Source organism: Chinchilla lanigera, unplaced genomic scaffold (genome assembly GCF_000276665.1).
Source record: "Chinchilla lanigera isolate Chin_1 unplaced genomic scaffold, ChiLan1.0 scaffold00073, whole genome shotgun sequence".
In the NCBI taxonomy this organism is placed as follows: Eukaryota; Metazoa; Chordata; class Mammalia; order Rodentia; family Chinchillidae; genus Chinchilla; species Chinchilla lanigera.
The window spans coordinates 214,020-236,121 of record NW_004955474.1 but is presented as its reverse complement, the minus strand read 5'-3'; the positions used below and the strand labels follow the sequence as shown (position 1 = coordinate 236,121).

General features: G+C 42.1%; 2 long non-coding RNA genes across 2 annotated transcripts in view; both read left to right on the top strand.

The window, feature by feature from the left end:
• The window catches only part of LOC106146346, a 24,761-nt gene extending 9,562 nt beyond the window's left edge, over window positions 1-15,199 (top strand). The window contains exons 2-5 of the long non-coding RNA XR_001230746.1: window positions 4,823-4,917; window positions 7,848-8,001; window positions 13,350-13,443; window positions 14,418-15,199. This is a non-coding gene — a long non-coding RNA (uncharacterized LOC106146346). The remainder of the gene's footprint in view (window positions 1-4,822; window positions 4,918-7,847; window positions 8,002-13,349; window positions 13,444-14,417) is intronic.
• Window positions 15,200-16,643: 1,444 nt separating this feature from the next.
• Window positions 16,644-22,102, top strand: part of LOC106146336 — an 11,495-nt gene continuing 6,036 nt past the window's right edge. The window contains exon 1 of the long non-coding RNA XR_001230721.1: window positions 16,644-16,907. This is a non-coding gene — a long non-coding RNA (uncharacterized LOC106146336). The remainder of the gene's footprint in view (window positions 16,908-22,102) is intronic.

Here is a 22,102-nt window from a genome sequence, read left to right as displayed (position 1 = left end):
TGTATTGTGCTTGTGATATGTTGTAAAATGTTGTATGTCTGTTAATGTTTCCCTCCTTTTATCCTTAAAATAAAAAAAATTAAAAAATAAAAAAATAAAAAATGGCACCGGCATGGTGCTCAGTAGAGTAGAGTGCAAATGATCACGTCACCACTGTCCTTCTGACGAGTTCCTCCTCCTCTTGCCACTTGGTTCCTCCTTCTGATCTATAAGATCCCAGCTTTTCCTAGGACCACTTAACAGAGCTGCTCCCCTTGCCGCAAGAGCCTCGGTGAACATTTCCTGTTACCCCATATATTTCTTACAATATTTTTATTTATTAGTTTGTGGATTTGTGGGTTGGCTCACATAGCAGGGAAATGGAGCTAGGAGAGCCATCAGGGACCTGGTCCTAAGCACCACTCATTCGGCATTCAGGCTGCACAGCTGGAGCCTCATAGGCTCCTCCGACTAACTGAGGCTTGAGGCATGGCTTCAGCAGCAGGGCAGCCTCTGCCCCAACAGTCAGAGCGAACACTGTCTGTCTGTCCTTCTGCACGCACTGCCTCCTCTTGTGATGGCAGTGGCTACTCTAGTGCGCAGGCAGGGAGAGCATAAGAGACAACTGACCTCCTCTCTGAGCTCCAGCTCTTCACGCCCTGTCTGCTCCCACAGCCCCACAATATTTCCCAGCCTTGTCACAGGCTGGCAGTCCTGCTTTGAAGGGAATTAGATTCTCCCTCTCTTTCTCTGTGTTTGTGTCTCTGTCTCTGTCTGTGTCTGTGTCTCTGTCTCTCTCTGAGATTGAGCCTTGCTATGTTGCCCAGGCTGATCTCAAACTTCTAGACTCAAGTGACCTTCCTGCCTCAGCCTTCCCAGTTGTAGAACTACAGGTTCAAGCTACCATGCCCAGATACAGGTGATTTTTAAGGCAGGTTAAGTTCAAAAAGCTCCTGTTGGAGTTATAACGTACACCTACCTATTCATAGAAACATGTTGACTCCCATAAATTATACCAGTCAGCATTCAGGGAGGACATGATGCTCCTTGCTTCCCTCCTGTTCCTCTCTGCATCCTCTCTCCCCACCTAACACTTACAGTTTCTGACTATAAATATGATTTGCTCTCGGTATAGAAACTTGGCAAATGAAGCAGGTACAAAGGAGGGAATAATCCTCTGTGATCTTACCTCCCAGAGAGAGATTTCCAAATGTCTCTCCCAGACTCAAGTGAATTCATGTGCATCTCTTTCAAAGCTGACCTCACGCTGCACACATGATATTATGGTCTTTGTATTCACTTTCTGCTCTTGTCGGACTGCTCCCTCTGCTTCACGACTGTTATACTTGTCACTGTGACCCATGGTCCCATGAGGCACTCTCCTTCCTAGCCCCGCAGTGCTGGGCTGAGTCTTGTCTTCTCTGGCCCAAGATCACCACACATGGCTGGAACCCCAGCTTTGTCCCTTCTCCCTCTGCCCAGCATTAACTGTGCATCGCTAACTCGACGTTGTCTTGCCTGGGCTTCGCTTTCAGTGTCTACCGGTCTGTAGCACACTGTCCTCATGTCTCACACATAGAAGTCCATCTCCTGGGCCCCTTCCGACCTCTCTGGTTCTCTCTCCCCACCTCTTGCTTCTACTTTGAGCTCTCAACACTGAGCCCTGCACACTCTGACTGCCTACTTTCTCCGCTTTTTCTCAATAAATCCACAGCCCCATCTACGGGTCCAGGCCCCACCACTTGCTGAGCCTTGCCCTGGCCCTCCCTAGGTATCAAGGCCCGATCTCCTCTGTTCTCTTAGCCCAGGGTGTCTCCTCTTCCGGGTGGATCAGAGGCCTGGGAGGCAAGGGAAATAGCTGATTGGGCTCCGGCCCTGTAGCCTGTGGCAGGAGTGCAGGACTCCTGAGCGGCTGCTTTTCTAATGTGCACACAGGTGTCACTCGTGATGTTTGTGCAGGATCAGAGTTTAAGACGCATGGCCCACTGTGCTGCCTCACAAGTGACTTCCTGTGCTTCTCCCCTGGGAACACATGAATGCTCCCGTCTAGGGGGCTCTTTGGAGTCCTCTGGCTCACTGTGCTCAGCTTCCTCCTGCATCCTCCCTCCATCTCAGATTCCTGGGGGATGACTCACAAAGTCCAGTGTAACAGCACTTGCTGACAAGCCCCGGGAGTCACGGCTGAGGGCCCCTGGACCTCGACTGGAATTTCCCAAGGCCTGGAGAAATCTCCCTTCAAGTCCCCTTTCTTCAATGCGTTTCCCATCACAGATGTCTCAAGGATAAGAACAGTAAGGTACTGTTTGCCGTGGATAAGTTACCAAACGCCTAAATGTGACTCGCAATTACTACCCAAAGCCACAGAAAGGTGAGGGAAGCTATATGAATTTTATTTTAAAATTTTGGTAAATTTTTCCACATGAAAATTATTTATGTTTCTAGTAGAGCGTGGGATGCAGGAAAGGCAGACGTCTATGTTAAGGAAAATATGTTGCATCAAGAAAAGTCCCTTTGAACATGACCTCGAAGATGCTTTTTATGGGAAGAATTCTGTTCTATCCACTACCCTGTTAACCACATCTGCTTTTTGAACACAGCATGTCCAACCTAATCTGCATCTACTAAATTCGGGAAAGTGACTGCTCACTCAACTTCCCATTAACCTAAACGCAGGAACCAAAACACCGCTTTCCCAAGCTCTTCTAGTTTCCTTTTTACATATTATACTTATAGGTGTTTAAATAGTCTTTTAAAATATGCTAATAATTTTGTAGATGACTTCTATTAAAAATGCTAGTAATTTTTATGGTAGTAGCAAATAAAAGAGCTCATGTGGTTCCATGTTTTGAAGAAGCCTGTGAAAGAAATTTCAGTTGCTTTAGGTAATCTTGGACGAGACAGGCTTAGATGTTAGCTTTTCTTCTCACTGCTCAAGAAAGATTTTTAAAAAGTTTATGAGAATGAACCACTTCCTTCCATGTGTATTCCCTCCTCATTTCTTCGAAATTGTTGCCTAATCTTTAGGAAGTCACCAGTTCTAATCACTCCTTCATTAATACCCTAGTCACCAGAACACAAATGACTTAGAACATCAAGACATGAGCAGGGCTCTAAACTAAGAAACAACAGCTCAGTTCCACACCTCATGGATGATGGAGTAGTAGGTGACTTGTAGATGTTAAATCAACAGGAAAGAATCATAGCCATGAGCGGACGCATTTCCAGTAACTTTTATCTATAAACAACCCAGGGTAGAGAGGAAGAAAGACCTCTCCCTTCCTTCCTGAGAGAGGAGATTGAGATTTACTTTGAAAAATTCAGGTGACTGTCTAGCTTCTGATTAATCACATGCACTATATCAATCAATAAAATTCAATAATCAATCAATAAAATCTCAGCTCGAGCCTGTCTCTGTAGTAGAAAGCGGGCAATCCTAGTTCTCAACCAAAACAAAGCTTATCAGTGTTATTCAAATGGAGCTGGAATTCAGAGAATCCAAAGAGCTGTATGTAGACACACACACCTCCACACAAGGCCCAAATGTTGGCAGTGACAGTTGACTGAAATTACAAAATGATAAAAAACTGATTTCTAGGAAAAATGACAAAGTGGTTTATTTGAAGTTTGGATGATTTGATCTGACAATAGTAATTAATCTACCAAAATACATAAGTAATATAAAATGTTGTGAGTTTACCTAGAACATAACCATGGCAGTGCTTTCTCCTTCCATGTTTTCTCTGATTAATTTTCTCTTTATTTCAGTACCTTCTACCAACCATTGAATGAAGATATATTAAATACTGAGCATGGTGTTAGGTAAAAATGTATTTTTGTTAAAATTTACTAATGCCTTCCACTGAAATTTCTTAAGAAAAAAACTAAGGGTTCAATTTGAAAATATTTGTCAAAACAATATTCCTTTATACATAAAATTTATACTCAGAAGGTACAAATATTCATTCAGCCTGGAAATTATAATATAGATTACTTTCCCCTGTTACACAACAACTATGATAATGCTATTGCTAGACAAAACTCTGATGTCCAGATTGAAGACAGTGGAAGGGAGTGGAGAATGTTCATGCTGCGATTTATTTATTTCCAAAATGATTACAGACATTTCCAGTCTTCAAGTTTATGTTGCATAGGACAGAAAAAAAAAAAAAATCCCGAAATGAAACCACTCAGAAAGCAAAGGTCCCTGTAGTATTACAGTCACCATGTAGCTCCCACTCCGATTTGACTTTTCTCTAATCCTTTCGTCTCCCTGTCCGTTATCAATCCAAATGGTGTTGGGATGTGAACAGCCTATAATTAGTGCTCAGAGGAGAAAGCATGGATTCATTCAAAGCCATGAATCACAGCTTTTAATGCAATGTATGGGCAACTAGAGTGACGCATGAAGAAATGGAACTAGGAAAGTTTGTAGGCTGCATCTTTCCATGTACCTGACTACCACATTGGGGAACCCTGATTCCTGGGGGTGGAAAAGCTCTGCACTGAGGGGTAAAAGAAGCCACAGAATCAACATGCACGTAACCCCGGAATATCAACTAGCAGGCTCGAAGAAAGTAAAATCTCACTTTTATGGTAAGTATGCAAGGAAAAACTATCAAGTAGAAAACATTGCTGGAATATTTAATTTAAAATAGGTGTTTTGAAAAGGGTTTCACACCCTCGGGGGCCACCAGCTCTCTGACTTATCAGTAGAAGCACCAGGGTTGCCAAGGGAGATGGACGGGTCCACTGCAGTCTCCTGGGAATCCAGCTCAGTCCACCAGCTCCACCACGCTTAGCGATGCTCTTTCATCTCATGTGTGTTCATTTCATCTCCTACTAGATGGTGCATTCTGTGAAGACAGAGGCTGCGGCATTCTAATCTTCCGTCTCCTCCGTAGTGTCCAGCACATGGCTTGGTACCTTGCAAACAGTAAGGTTCGTTCCTTCTACTACAGAAGTCACTTAGGAATATTCAAGCAGAGAGTTGGTTCCCGTCATAATTGTGGGGAGGCCTGCTACCAAAAGTCCCAAACATCTCCAATTCTATGCTCCACTTTTAGAGTCTAGAACCTTCATTTTCTCTTCTCTTTTCTCCTTTTGATTTGTCCTTTTCAATAACATAAAGTAAATGATTGTTTAAGAGTTAAAGTGCTCTTTCTCTATGATACAAAAATTTGTGTTTCAGGGAACATGGACTAAATCAAAGGGCGTTGTAGCCATCATGAGTGGGCAGAAACTATTTTTGTCATGGGCATTCCCAGTTCTTCTAAAAGCACACTGCCTAAGACGATTACATATGCCAATGACTTAGGAGACCAGCCCCAGGATGACCCTGGGTTACATGAGTCAGATTTAGCTCACTCTTTTAGTGAAAAAAGAAGTGATTTTCCAAGTACAAAAATGAGCTGTCTGTAGCTGATGATATTACACACTGTAGGACTCCCTGGGGTTTATCATATGGATTTAAATCTATGACTAATAAAGCTCTATTCTGTGAAATGCAAAGAAAAATACTTAATACCGATGGGTTTTGCTTTCCTCATCTATTAAACAAAAACCTAATCTCCAGTTATGGCTGAGGGTATTTAACAGTGCATTTTCTAAGTACTCACAATTTCTCTTAGCACTGTTCATATATTCAGCCACTGAACTGTCACAACTACCCTATGAATTCAGTACTAAGAACCTGCAAGTCTCTCTCATTCATCCACATGCATATCCACTATGACAACCTTAACCCATGAAATAACTTAACAAAGAAGCTGCAAAATATATAACTATATAATGAATAAATTATGAAGAAAATAATATGCACATTGTTCAAGTTTCAGAATTATAATTAATTTAGAATTTTTTTCTCTAAACCTCTATTTGGGGGCTATTTTAAAGTTCTATGAATTCTGAATTACTAAGACCACTAATATATCATCCCTAATGTAGAGTTTTTTCCCTTTTGCTGATGCCAGCAAAATAGATAATTTTATTTCATTAATTCCACTATATGTAAGAGGTCACAATTACTGGGCTATGAGTGTCATACCTAGCATAAGAGCTGTAAGTGACCTTATAAGTCATCCAGCCCAAATCCTACAACATAAATTGTTTCTTCCTTTTTTCACTTGGGCAATGCTTTGCTGTGTACTCCAAGCCTGGAATATAAATACAGTTAAAGGGCCGGGGATATGGCTCAGCGGTACAAGTGCCTACCTGGCAAGCACAAGGTCCTGAGTTTGATTCCTGGTACCAAAAAAAAAAAACAAAAACCAAACAAATAAATACAATTAAAGAAGTTACAAATATTTGACCATGTTTTTCATGGTCAAAGAATTTCTATTACAAAGTGGAACAAAAGCTCTAAATCTTAAAAAGTGAAACTTAGCAGTAGCTCAGTAACTCAGCCATGTGTCAAAAACTCCATGAAAATTCTTATCTAGGGATGTGACCGGGATGTGGACCCTCACTATGGATTTAAACTAATCATTAGACTCATCTGTCTCTCACCGAATAATTTGCATCACTTCACAGTAAGGCATTTACTAAGATCCAAAGTGTAGCATAGATATTGTGAACTGAGAAGAATCTGTTCAAAAGAAAAGACAAACTGTGATGGGGAAAGGGGAAAGGAAGAAAGGGAAAAAGAAAAATATATATTTATACACAAGATAGTTAAGATAGTTATACAACTAGTTTCTCTCAGTTCACTAACACAAAGGTTTGTGCTAGTATTGTCTGGACAAGATATCATGCCTGTATCTTGTCCTTTGAATAACTACTATGAAGACAACAATACAAAATGTATTAATTATTCTAACTATCCTACTAACTTGTTTTGAAACTCAGTTTCATTGTTCTTTTTATCTTTTTTCTTCTTCAAAATAATAATAGAAAAAGTATTTACTGAACTGTTAACCATTAAAATATCTTGCATGTGCTCCCCAGAACAGATACACCTGTGATAGTAGAGTCTGTCCTGATGATTACACACACGAAATTGTTTTCTTTAACTTTTTTCCTTAGAGTGTTTTCAGGTATTCTAAACTGGCTACATCAGACACTTAGTTTCTAAGCACTTGCTCAGCGGTGTAGCTGCTTTGTGATTTGGAAAAGCCACTTAACCTCCCTGGACATTGGGTTCTTCATTTACTAAACTAGGAGGTTGGTCTCCTCTTATCATTCCTAGCCTGGTTGTCCTAGTGGTAAATTTACACATGGAACTTGAACAACTTGATTCTCACTGGAAGTAATTGTCAAAGGAAGTGTCATCATACCCATTAAAGTTCCTTAATCAAATCACTGAAAGAAGCTGTGGCTTCTCAAAACACAGCTACAGCAAGGCTACAATCTGCTTGACTTTTTGTCAACTCACTCATTAAAAATGTTAAATTTTGGATATTTCAGAATTGAAGTTCAAATTTCTAGTAAGTGTGTGTACTTGTTTTAAAATTATAACATCTTTTATTGTATGAGCTGTTACAAAACTAAGTTTAAATACATTGTGCTTTAAGTAACCAAGCATTTTCAGCAAAATTTTCACACTTCTTAACTGGGTTCAATCTAAGATCAGTGTTTATTTGAAATACTGCCTCAGGTCAGGCAGACCTCAGTCTAATGGTGTGACATTTTCACATTTCATTCCAACCAACCTTAGGGAAAAAAAAAAATTAAATGAAAGATTTCAGTAGATCTAATTAAGGTTAGTTGAGTTAATCCACAGAATAGGTGTATTTAAAAAGCAAACAACTATTGTCAGTATCTTGGATTCTGAACAATTGTTAAGCATACAGTTAATTGTTAAGCATACAGTTAATGTGTCCTGAAGGAGTGTTTTCCTGTCATTCACTGGGGCTCTTGAAATCTGTTTTCAGAATAGATTGTCATCAGCAGGCACTATCTGGTTTGAGCATCACCCTTGAAAAGAAAAATGATCAACATTCCTCAGATAATTGCTTTAAAGAGAATTCGCTGAAAAGGAAGACAATGCCAGAAATATTTCAGAGCAGACTTGAGATACTTCATTTGGTAACATTCCTCCTTCTCTTTCTCAACTCAGGTTGACCTGATCCAATTATGGGCATTTGTGTTTGTCTTTGGCAGCCACTGAATCTTGCAAACCTATCTTCACCCACATCTTCCTACCTTTGAACTGTGTAACCAGAATGACATTGAAATACTGAGCATTCCACACACCTGCAAAGGAGCCTGCTCCTCAGATTTTCAACATCACATTGTCTAAAACAATACTGTTCTCCTTCCTTCTCTTCTTACCACTGGATGGTAATAATCTGGCAGGACTTAAATGATGATCTTTGGTAGAGAACAAAGGTAGAGCTGCGTGTTGTGGCACATACCTGCAGCCCCAGCTACACAGCAGGATTGTTTGAGCTCAGCCTCACTGTGCATGACATAGTGACACTGCGCTCAAAAAAAATTTTAAAGTAGAAATGAAGATTTTAGATACTTAGGCAACATGCAGCAATGTGTAATAAAAGTAACACATGCTCTGGAGTTAAATGTATTAGAATAAACATCCTAGATCTACCATCCTCTGTGTGACTTTAGCCAGATTATTTAATCTCTTACTCCAAAGATTTTTATATGTAAAATGGGGACCAATAATTACTATCTGATAGGGTTGTTTCAAGAATTAGATGGGACAGCATAAGTAGAAATATTTAGCACAGTGTTAAGTCTACTAGATTTGGTCAGAAACAGCATAGCTGCCTGTACTCAATGTGAAAATATCAAATACTTGGAAATTAGAGAGGCTCATACTGGCAGCTGAAGGACAACCCCATCTGTGACCGCTTTGCTGAATTTTTACAAGGGCGTTCTGGGATAAAAACCAAGTAGCCAGCCAACCAACCAGCCAACCAACAAAAGAACAGGGTTAAACCAACCAACCAAACAACCAGCCAACCAGCCAACAAACAAAGGCACAGGTTAAACCAACCAACCAACCAACCAACCAGCTAACCAGCAAAAGAACAGGTTAAACCAACCAGCCAACCACCAACAAAAGAACAGGTTTAAAGGCAGAGAGAGGAAAACAGATTCCTCATGCAAGTTGTACAGAGGAGCAGACAGACTTATAGAAGAACAACATGGACAGCTCTACAGTCAATGGTGTGGCTCTCAACCCTGAGTGTGACAGACGTATTTAGGGTGACCTTTAGCAGGTTATTAAACAATGGAATTGCTGCTTTCATAAGTGTAAATTGGGGATAATTATGATTTCCTGGAAGGATTAACTGACATGATGAGTATATGTAATCAATATATAGTAGACATTCAATAAAGGGTGCAATTATTGTCACTATCATTTATTGAGAGAATTACTCCTGGCTGCTTATGTTAAAGACCTAAGTTAAACCAAGGCTTAAGTTGGCTTCCAGTGGATCCAGAGTGGCGGTGAACCATGCCTAGCAGTTTACTTGTTTGGCAGCGTGAATATTTGTAACTTTCCAGGAAGTTGCTAAAAACAATTTCCTGACCCACAGAACAACATCCTCTTATCTCACATGGGATGGGGACTGCTGTGAGACAGCATTTTTTCTGATGACTTGAAAAGCTTGTCCCTCACATGAAAATGTAAACACCATCATCCTGAATCAGCTGGGCCAACCGTTCTGCCAAAACGCTACCCTAGAAAGTGTGAAAGGTCATGACCATCCACTTTGACATCATGGGTCTTAGCTTCTAGGGTAATAAGAGGTGTAATTATTGTAGTTCCTTTTCTCTTTCCTTTCTTTTTTTAATTTCAACGTTTATTTCAGCATCCTAGGCATGATCATGCTTCCTGTCTTATTTTACCCTAGCAACTCTGTGAGACTGCCCTGTTGCTGATGTCAGCTACCCACTGGCTGGGGGTGACCTGGAAGAGGCACACTGCCTGCCCACCCCACGCAAGGGCTTTCCACATGGCACAAGACAGCATCGCCAGCCAGTGCTCCTAGCTGCTAGGGCATGAGAGTGCAGCTTGGGAACGGGAACAGCAATGGGTATCAGTAGCATCTAACATATCTTCATCTTGCAGGGGCAAGGGGAAAAATATGGACTAGAACATACCAGTGACTTTACTGTGTTTGCATATCTGGTAGTTTGAAGCCGGATCCTAAATCAGACCGCCTGATTCCAAGTCAAGGGCTCTTTCTACCATAACCGCTGGTTTACTGAAGGATACCAGGGGTACAGCTGTCAGTTACATAAACCTCACAGGAAGCAGTAAGTTAGCAGTAAGTGTGTTAATCATGGTAAAGTGTAGCAGTTCCTTCAGTTCCACAGTTAGCCGGCCTTAACACCTCAGCAGATGCTCTGCCATCTCTGCTTTCTGGAAAGGAGGAAACAAACTGATGAGCTTCTATCCAGACCTCCCAGAGTGGCACACACAATCGTTTTGAGGCTTCTTGTAAATGTGATGTCCTGTAGCTGGAGTCTGACTTCATTCAGCACTCTCTGACCTCCTTGGAGTAATGTCCGAGTTCAGGGCGTGGGCAGGTAAAGCCTGGCGTTAGGTAGACCTGCTCTCTCTCACGTGCCCATGTCCTACGGCTCCAAGCTGGGTGAATCTGGATGTGCCTAGGACACATTTTCATTTGGAACTAATCCATTTGCAGCTACCTGACTTAATCACAAGCACTAAGGAAAGAAGAAGAGAGGAAAAGGAGAGAAGGAGACACTGAATGTCACTCATCCCCTCCAGGGAGCTGCAGAGGCATAAAGGAACAGGAGCGGGCACTGGCTGGGGCGCCTTGGCAGTACAATGCTGTGATGTGTAACTATTACTTTACTAGATGTATTCAACAATATTGCAAGCACTGACTTCTCTAAAGTATTTCACCTAGCGGCTCACTTTCACTTCCTTCCTCTTCTCACTCCTATCTTCGGCCCCCAGATACTGCATTTCCTTTGCCTCTCTTAGCTTCCTGTGCTTCGTTCCTCCCATACCTCTAAACGCTGGCAGACTCCACATTTTAAAACTCATCGTTTCACTTCTCTATCTCTATCTATTTCTTGCAGCTTTAAATATCTTCAGTGCTGACAAGTCTCACCTTTAGGTATTTGTCCCTGTCCTCTCTGCAGGCTGCAGTTTCTTCTGTCCGACTGGCTGCTTGGCCTCTCCCTTGGGCAGCATAGGAAACTCAAACTTCTCCCGTGTAAACCATACCTCCTCCTCATCAAGACTTTCCCATTCCAGTAAAGAGCAGCTCCACATTTCCAATGCTTAGTCTGATAATTACAGTGACGTCTCAGATCCCTGGGGTCTCTGTGTGCTACTGATTTCTTTTCCATCTGTTCCAGCCACACGGAGTTTTTCTTTCTTCCTGTCAGGGAGGTTCTTGCCTCAAAACCTTTGCAAGAGCTCTTGCCTCTACTGATACAGTCTCTTTCAGGCCCCTGTGTAGCTAGAATCTTTGCTTCTTATCATGCCTGGGATTTGAACCCTAGTTCCACTGCCTACGGGCATGTGCTTGGAGCAAGTTACTTAACTCCTCTGTGTTCTGTTGCTATTCCACAAAACTGAGAAGGGGGAAAGAGCACCTGCGTATCAGGTGGGTGAGTACCCCGGAGAATGATGAGGATTTGTGTGCTAACACTGGTGAGGTGCTATAAGAATGCTGCTGTGACTTTTATGGGTCTCAGAGGTACCAATGTGCATAGAAAGGTGGCTCACTGACATCGTGACAGAGCTGCTGAAATCCAGAGAACACTCTCTAAAGTCACCACTCACGGTGCTGATGACTCATTGTTAAACTTCACCATCAATTTGGACTTGGACAATACCTCTTCCTTTCTGTATCTTCTTTCTCAATCTGAAAAATGGCCAGTAGTGCCTGACTCACAATGTAACAAGAACTGGGGCTGGGAATTTAGCTCAGCAGCACAGCGCCTGCCTGGCAAGCGCAAAGTCATGAGTTTGATTCCCGGTACCGGAAACAAACAAACAAAAACAATATAACAAGAATGAACTTTGCAAAGAATTAAGTTGGAACCTGCCAAGCTGTCAGAGAGAGCCTGTGCACAGCCAGAGCTAAATAATCAAGGGCTTGGGGCTGGGGATTTAGCTCAGCGGCACAGCGCCTGTCTGGCAATCGTGAGGTCGTGAGTTCAATTCTCAGTACTGGTAAAAACAAAACAAAACAAAACAAATAATAATCAAGCGATCTCATTTTTACTACAAGTAAATAATTACCTGATATATGTAGGCTTGTACATTATCTCTATGCAAAAAAAAAAAAAAAAGAAGGAAAGGTAGAGGAGGAGAAGGAGGAGGAGGAGGAGGAGAAGGGGAAGGAGAAGACTTTAGAAGTTTTATTTTACTAAAAGTTATGAACCTTCCGCTTCAACAACTATGGTTTTGCATCAGGCATGGATGAGGCCAGTAGCACACACCACCTGTCACAGCTGGAGTTCAAGATTTCCTCACAGTCCCTCTGGCAGGCTTGTTCCTCAAACCAAGTCAGACTCATTTCCCTTTACAGTGACGTAAATGCAATTCATGTCCTGGCAAGAAAACAAAATGTTCTTTTATTTGCCATTCATGTCATAGTCATTCACCTTAGCATGAAGATGCAACTCTTGAAAAACTTAAGCAACGATAGAATTCAGGAAGGTCAGATCATCACTGGTGTGGACCTAATTCTTAGAAATTTTGCCTCACAGCTCTCTTCATCGTAACTTTGATGCACACATCCCTCCGTGACTGTCTAAGAGTCAGGTCAAGGGCAGCTGAGCAAATCTCTGCAGTGAGGCTCTTCCTCACGTCCCTGGGCCTGGAAGCCCATATCTGTGTGTCTTAGTTTCCTTTGCTACATCTGTAAAATGGGGAAGTAGTGGCACTCCACATTTCAGCAAGGAGCTGGAAAGACTGAGGTCATTGTAAAGCCCTTAGCCAATATCGAGCACAAAATAAATACCAATGTGTGGTGGGCAGGATTATGAACATTTTGAGAGATCTAATTAAAGTCCTCCTTTTTCTCCTCCTCCTTCCCTTCTCCTTCCTCACAGAGGGTCTTGCTGTGTAGTTCAGGCTGGCCTTGAATGCATAATCTTCTTGCCTCAACCTCCCCAGTGCTACCTAAGCTCACAGGCATGTGCCACCATTCCCGGCTAATCTTCTTCAATAAATAAGCCACTAATGTTTGGAACACTATAATCTAAATCAATGCAGTGTTTTAAACTAGATTCTTAAATTTCACCTGGAATTATATATATCATAGTTTTCCATTTTTCAAAAAGGATTGCAACCAGAATTAAATAATTAACATAGGACAAATGAAGCTTGTACATTTTTAGTTTCAAAATGTCTCCCCTCACCAATAACTTTCTTTCTTTCTTTTTTTTTTTTTTTTTTTTTTTTTTTTGTTCAGACAAATTGCATTTGAGTGACCACTTACCTAGGAGATTCTCTGATGGTGTTATCCATTGTAAACGGGCGGCCACCTGATCCAGGTGAAAGAGAAGGTAAACTCAAATAACTGAGACTTATGCTCCCGGCCCACCCCTTCTGTTTGCTGCCTGTGTTACTCTAGATTACTTTCTGCTTGTCATTTATTGTATCTATAAAATACCACTAATAACCTCTGTTTACAAAATTGATGCTCTAACTAAATAGAGCCATAGGAAAATCTAACACATTGCCTAGGCCAAGAAAGTTTTCAGTGGGCATTTGGAAGTTCACCCTGTCAGTAACCTTTGCTCTATTATAATCTCAAATTCACCATCTCAACATCAGCATGCATATTTGTAACCACGTGCATTAATCCAGTGCTTGAGAGTTTACCAATTGTTTGCATTTATATCGCTGGAAGCTGAGGCTCTGAGACTGTCTTTTGTGCCTACTGCCCTGGTCCTTCCATTCTCAGAGCGGGTCTTCCCCGTGGTTCTGGTGACACATGCCCACTTCTGCAAGCCTCTTGTTTATCTTGACTGCTGTAGATCATCCTGCAATATGAGTCCTGCGGGGTCTGTCAGAGTGAATAACCAAGCTTTGCTAAAACGTCAGTAATGGTAGGGTCGAGCGATTCAGTCTGTTTCATTTACAGGAGAGTCCCAATGGTCTAGATTAGTAGCTGGCACGTAGCAGATGCTCAATAAGGAGAACATTCTACTTGGCATAAATACGATCCTAATTGTGACTTCACATGGAAATCCCAGCAAGCCACAGTCTAGCCCTCAGTGTGAATTGCTGATAAGAATAATTGGGCCAGGAGCTCTCTGCATCCTCTTATCTCTTCAACAGGCTGTAAACTGTTCCAGGGCAAGGGCTACGTCTAGCCTACCACAGAGTATTTAGCATGGCTTCAAGCCCAGTCTCCTCTCACCCCCTCAGCTCCTCCTTTATTTTGTATTTAATGAGTGAATCAGTTTTTATAAAAAATGTTTAGAGGAAAATGTGATTTAATTTAACTTCTTTTTTTTTTTTTTTGTGGTACCAGGGATCGAACTCACAACCTCGCGCTGGCCGGGCAGGCACTTATGCCACTGAGCTATATCCCTGGCTAATTTAACTTCTTAATGAGAAAAAATTGTAATGAAAAGAACCATAAAATGTTTCCAGTGGCTGCTGGGTGGATTTCTGCTTTGCCTCCCTGTGCTAGTTTCTCCAGTGATGCCTTGGGGCGTATCTTCCAACCACCCCACCCACACCGTCCAGGATTACCTTGGCCAGACCTTCAGAATGAGAAAACAAGAGAACTGGCCCTCAGCATGCATTCTCAGAGCTGGAGGACTTTACACTGGGGATGACACAGGAGACAGAAGAAAACCTGCTTACCACGTTCGTAGAATAGCTTTCCGCTAGCCGCTTCCAGTGCAAATCATCTCACTGTGGAGTGAGACAGCTAAAGGTCACAGCCATACTATCACTAATGCTTGTCTTGCAATCTATTCTCCAGTGAAAGGTGAACTCCAGAAGAACATGCACTTTGGGGGACCCCCCCCAGCACCCAAGTCTGTGTCTCTACCTGGCAAGCTGTAGCCGTCAGTACCAGGGAGTCAGTAACTCTTTGTTGAATGGAATACGTTTTATCATCGCCCTTGTGGTAAGGATAGCGAGCTTGAAGTCATGGTACAATGAACAAATATGGAACTAGAGGCCTTAACTACCACTGACCATGTCCTGTGTACAAATAGCCTCTCTACCTTGTACTTTGCTTGTCAGAAAATTAAGAGACATAAGGGGCTGGGGATTTAGTTCAGCGGCAAAAGCGCTTGCCTGGCAAGCGCAAGGTCGTGAGTTCGGTTCCTGGTACCGAAGAAAAACCAAAAACCAAAAACCGAAATAAAAAAAAAAAAAAAAGAAAGAAAATTAAGAGACATAGCAGTAGATTATCTTTTTAGGTCCCTCCCACTTATAAAGTGCTATTTCTCTCCACCTTCACCTAGGGCCATTTAATACACCTCATCAAGGACATGCTGGTTTTGGTCATCGATCTATACTCAAGATTTCCAGCGAAAATGAGGTGGAGCTATAAGAAGGACCCAGGGCTAGTCACCAAGAGTCCCATCTTTCATGCAGACATTTGGGAATGATGTCTAGCTCCAGGGGAGTAAGTTCCTGATCTCTGTTACTGCATTTCTAGAGCCAGGGCTTGGTGTCAAAAGAACTTTATTTATCAATCAGTCCCCCACCCCCCCGTGAAAAGAACTCTTTAAGAAAAACACTGTCTGTAACTAAAGATTCCCGGATGGGGAAGAAAAAAGATGTGACTCAAAGCTCCGGGTGAAGGTGGAGCCAGCCAGGCGAGGACTGCGTGGTGTTCCCTGTGGTGTGCTCTGGTGGGTGGTGTGCTCACAGGGTGTGCAGAAGGGTTCGCAAGTAACACTGGGGAATGTGCACTCACCAGCAGGGAGCTCCTGTGGGACAGGGGCTGTGGCCCTCCTACAGCCAAATACTTGCTTTTCGAATGGGTTTTTAGTTTATTTTATCACTTTATTTTAATAAAAGTTAGTTCTGGGGGCTGGGGATTTAGCTCAGCGGCAAAGCGCCTGCCTGGCAAGCGCAAGGTCGTGAGTTCGGTTCCCGGTACCGGAGAAAGACCGAAAAAAGACCAAAATAAAATAAAATAAAATAAAACTTAGTTCTGAAGTGTAAATGGCCATTCATTCCTGGGTAAAGGGAAGTGACACACGACGGAGGACAGGGATGGGGCCTCCCTTTCTCATTCCACCCTAGGACCTCCCTGTCCCGCCCCCTGTACCTCGGACCTCAGCCTCTCTGTGGAATGAATGTGGCCCTTGGCCCCAGCCTGTAAGGGAAACTGGGAGCTAAAGTCTGAAATAAACTAACATCAGCTATCAGCCAGGCCACAAGGAAACCAGGGAAAAATTAGCATGAAGACATTGCCTTCAAGCGTTATTTTCCACTTTGGATTTGCATCTGTTTGTCACGGGCCTGCTCACAGCAGGAGGAGCAGAGCAGGGTGACCTTTGTCCCTCTCCTCTGCAGCAGAGGTCAGGCCTTTTCGCCCCTGCTTCAGCTCCGCTCCTCTCAGGGCACCAAGGGCTGCGATGACTTGCTCAAAATCCTGTGTGCTGTGAGTGGCCCAGATTGTGCAACACAACCCCTTCTGGCCAAGATTTGAGTTTGCTGAGTCATCAGCCTGACGAGTAGCTGCAGCCCAGGCAGCGGTCTCCTGAGTCAGTGCAGGTGCACAGGGAGCGGCAGCTGGAGGCTTAGCGTGCAGGGACCCTGGCACCAGCACCTGACTCCACGGCCTTGTGCCGGGATACGGATCCTCCAGACCCAGCTCAGTGGCTTGGGTTCCCATGCATTCACAGTGAATCTCAACCTTCAGGAGTGAACCCAACACACACATGAACAGCACTGGTTTCAGCCTGCTCCTGCCCCAGCTGTGACCGAGACCCACCAGGAAATGACAGTGGCCATCAGTGTAATGCATGAGGCATTTGGTGCTTCTTACATGGTAAGTGCGAGTTGAGAAATGGATTTCCTGTCTTCAAATTCCAATGCTTTAGAATTTCTTCAGTGAAGAAATACGTTTATTCTTTGCATTAGTAATGGAAAAAATATTATCACAACACCAGTGAATGTAACTGTCTTGACCGAAGTCAGCAGGATGGGTTGGGCTCCTAACCCATCAAGTGTCGGCTCTGTCTCACGATGTAGTTTTCCCCTACTAAGAAATGAAAATAAGCCAGACCATTCGCCTACTTATGCCCCATGTTATCTTAAAAGTAATTTTAATTAAAATTTTACTCCATTAATTGTTCAAGAAATCATGTTTGAAAGAAGTATGTTTACAACCTGCGAGTGATGTCCCACCCAGAAGTCGTAAACATCGTAACTTGTGCCTTTCCCCTGTATCCTTCTCCAATTAATTATGCACTTGTTGAATTCAAAGTGGAGCAGAGAAATACAAATAGAAAGAAGACTTTCATGGAGGGAGACTACAAAGTGGTATTAATAGCTACTTGTTTTCAAAGTCCACCTCTTCAACAGTTTCTTCTAAGATTGCTTTATAAAATTCATCCTCCTACCCTAACTCTCCCTATAGCATCTCCATGGAGATTAATATACAACATTTCCCTAATTAATTATTAAGAACTTTAACTTCCAGGTACTTTTGTTAAGGTTGAGGGCTGTGTTTATACTGCTTTCTCCTGCCTCTAGGAAAAGTGCATTTAGTTAGCTTATGAGTAAAGCAGCTAGCTGAGATAGAGTGGGGTGACCAGTCATACCAATAATAATTAAAGACAGACAGTAAACTGGGACTCTGACCAGAAAAGTCCTGAAAAGTCCTTCCTGAGCCACTTGCTAATGCAGCCTGGAGATTCTTTTTCTGCAACAGGAGTTAGTGAACCTCCCAACAGCCTATGTTCAGGGTGGGTTAAATTTCTCACAACAACTTCACGAACCTCCTCAGGCCCAGGCCGGTGACATTTCCTTCTATCAAGAAGCTCAGGGTATGGCTGAGCAGACAGCAGGTCGCTCCGAAATTAACACTCATCAGGCAGCATGAGATTGAACTCCTGCCTCTTAAAGAGTGCCCCCTACTGAACTCTTGAATTTTGCGAAACTTCCTCTAATATCGAATGCAGCCTACAGGCATTAGGACTTTTGAGGTTATTATCATGTACAATAGCTAGTTCTTTCTAAGATCGGTTTACTACAAACATTATGTGAATGACCTGGGCAGAGAGCCTGAGTCCCAACCACCCATGAAATTCAAAGCCACCTGTGAAAGGTCACTATGAAATAATTAAGCAATTCCTGTACCCTACTTCCCTAAGAATAATTCTAAATTGAGAGGGCACGTGACCACCCCATTCGAAACCCCTCCTGGAAATGCAGGAGCTATTCTTCTCCTTATTTGCAGTAAGAACTCTCCTTTATTGGTTCATGACTTCATTCTTCAGCATTTGTAGAGCCAGGAGCCCAGTACATACGGTATCCCCACAGCCTGAGGAAAGTCGGGGTTCTCGTCAATTAACCTGCTGTCTGCTCAGCCATACCCTGAGCTCACTGATAGAAGGAAATGTCACTGGCCTGGGTCTGAGGAGGCCTGTGAGGCTGTTTTGAGCAATTTAACCACCCTAAACATAGACAGCTTGGAGGTTCACTCACTCCTGTTGCAGAAAAAGAATCTCCAGGCTGCATGAGCAAGGGACACAGGAAGGACCTTTTAGGCAGAAATTTAGGCAGAAGAGTGGAGTGCAGGTCCTCAAAAGACAGAGGAACACCACAGTTTGGAGCTGGAAATATTTACATGTTTTTGGCTGTGGAAATCTTTGGAATTTGACAATCTAGAAGTGATGGTGAGCCTTTTACAGACCAAATGCCAAACTGGGAACCAAAAGTCCTTTATTTATTGCAAAGTGTCAACCCTGCAATTAAACATGAACACTGTACTAAGGTTTTAGTTTAGAAAAAACAACTCTATTAAAATCTTTTGTCTTGAAAGAAAAACATAGTAACATGTATGGCATAGGATGATGCCAGTTCATGAAAACACAGAAGATATAATGAGAGTTTCTGTCTCTGTAACGGGGCCCACTAACTCCTTACAGAGGTGTTGAACCCCTGATGGCTCTCTTTGTCCTTGGAAACTCCCCTGAGATTAGGGTGGAGTCCTTCCCCACCAGGACTCCCTCAGCCACACTGAGCCACTTGATGGCTCTACTTAGACAGAGTGCAGCCACTTGAGAAATAATATATCTTGGATTTATTTTCACAGTAAAAAAACCTTTTTGGTACTTTGTTTAAGGAAATAGAGACAGAAACCTCTTTTCTAAGAAAAAAAACTTTCAAAATTCTAAGAATGATTCACAGTCACTTGAGTAAAGCTTTACTGGATGTTCTTTTGTCCCGCTCAGGCTGTCAGGCATGTTTTTTACCTGCATTTTATTGGAAGAAACAAGGAAGGCGATCAAACATGGTGGAACCTATGTGGCTGATACAAAATGGATGGCCAGTCACATGACCAGACAAGATGGCATCCATCAATGAGACATGGTGACCCTGACTAAGCTAGGACCCTGAGAAGGAAATGACCACTGATGGGAGCAGTGTGGATGGAGCTTTGAGCTCAAAAGGCATAAACTCCAGTAGGCAGTAACTCGGGCAGGAGACCAAGTTACCAACCGCTATTTCCCCCCAAATAGTGAGACAGTTCAGCCAAGTATCATGCAGACCAGAAACATGAGGTCAAAAAGAAACACTAAATCTAGGTTGACACATGCTGGATGAATGTTATGCTGTGAAACTGGGCTAATAACAGGCTCTCTGGCTGTTTTTTATTGACTCATATCGGCAATGAGGGACAAAAAACAAGCAAGAGAAAAAAGAAAAGGGGAGATAAACTTGAGACAGATCTATGGTTTTCTTACTGGCTAGGAAAAACAGAGGCCATGCATGTCCCCCCTTCCCCACACCCATGGTGGGAAAAGCAGAAAATAGTTCCCAGCACCATGAAAAAAGTCTCTGTGCTCCACAATCTAGGACAGAGAGACAGGGAAAGAAAAAACAAAACAGAAAATTTTCAAGGTGTTTTAGAGAGAAAGAAAATATGTGCCCCAAAGACCTTACCTTCTGCTCTTACCTGGCTCACCAGATGTTACTAAGTTTTGGGGTGCTGGAGTTCTTTCTGGAGGTGGTCTCTAGGTTCTTTGTGTCCCAGACAAAGAATTGAATGAAACAAGTATAAACAGTTTATACTCATATTTATTAAAGGTAGAAAATAAACAGAAAGGTAGGAGAAGAATGGGCTCTGCAGAGTGAGTTTGAGCTGAGGAAAAAGGGAGGGAAAAGTAAAAATAAAAAATACACCCTCCAGTCTAGGGTGGGCTATGGTAAAGAGGCAAGATAGTGAATGCTGAATGGTGACTTTTCCGTATTTCCCACTCTTGCATTATTATGTCTAGGTCATACTGTGAAAAACCTGCTTAAGTTTTTTAAGAAGTCCACAGGCAGAGTTTTGGGAACTGCTGTGCACATGTGTTCTGGGATCCTGTTGTGCCTCCTTTTGCAGATAGTTTGAGCCACACCGTTTTCCTGCTTCGTACCTTATATATCTATGTTGGGTTATACGTTCCTGTTGGGTTTTTAAGGTCAAGTCAAAGTAAGACTTTTTTGGTCAAGGTCAGTTAAGGCATCTTGGTGGTTATTTTGTGGGCCTTGTGAGGAGTCTTCTAGCCCCTCTACAGTCTTTCATTTCTCCAGCTGCATCATGTGGCAGGACCGGTCACAGCCTTTGTTTGACCACATGACTTTTCCTGGGAGCATGGGGACATTTTCCTCTTTGTGACCCTCCATTTAGCACAGGGCACACTGGTTGGTTTCTGTTTTCTTTTGTCCAGTAATCTCCTTGTTCTGGAGGCTTAGTGACTCACTGGAGTTTCAGGGCCCCTCATGCCCTGATTTCTGGCATATATTTACTTAGTTTTCAGTCTTAAGGCAAAATATAGATTTCTTTTACAAGGTGTAATTACACTAACATGATTGTTTTGGTTGTTTGAGATAGGCTCTTCGCTATGTAACTCAGGCAATCTTCCTGCCTCAGCCTCCTACGTGCTGGGATTATAAACGCACACCACCACACCCAACTTACACTGACAAGAATTGAAGGACATCTTTAGAGCTCTTATCAACTGAGGAAATAGTATTAATGATAACAAATAAAATTATTGCCCTATATCTATTATTGCCCAAGTGTCTATCATTTTTACAATAACAAAATGTTTGTTTAATTAAAGCCAATAGAGTTAGGTTGAGTTTTAAACAGCAGGATGAAAATTAGGGGGTGCCAAAAATGTTGGTCATTTTATATGTCTAAGTTCTAGGCATAATGTATACTGTGTCAAAGACAGCACTTGTTCATGACTCTGCATGTATTGAATTTAAACTTTAAAGCTTAGTCTCACAGCTTTTTGTCTTCAGAGGTGTGTACATGTATAGTCTCAGATACAGAGGCTATTCTGTAAACTAACTGGTAGTTGTTCATTCAACCAATCGTAAACTGATTACTGAAAACATCTTATAAGTCATAACTTAAGTAATCTTTAACTCTCAAAACTCAGTATTTTTTTTTTAAAAACAAACAGCCAAATATCTAGTAGTGGAAAACACAAGAAATTTTCTTAGTAAAATTTAAAACCTTGTTTTTTAAGTTTAGTTTCTGTAAGCTTAACAAACAGCATTTTAAATCTTAAGAAAGTCATCTTTCTTTAGACATGGAAAAGTCTTTTTGTATGACAGTAAATAATTGTATATCACAAGAATGTTTAATAACACTTGTTGGAGTGAGGCACAGTAAGATTCCGGGGAAAAGCCAGCAAAGTCACCCACCAGTGAAGAAAACTGGGGCAAATTGGTTCAGGCAGCTGCTTTGTTACTACAGAGCGGAGCTGTAGACAGTAGATCCCCAAGTAGGGGAAACTAAAAAATAATATTTTACTAGAAAATTAAATATTAAAAATTTAACTCAGTCAATTTAAGGAAGCAATCTTACACCTTTTGACATATATTAATAATTTATTAAAACACACTTAATAACCAAAAATATTATCTTTTTATAAACTATAAGAAGCCAAGAATACTTAAATTTACATTTAGCCACTGATTATTTGATGTTATGAGTACTTATAAGCTTTGACCTTATTT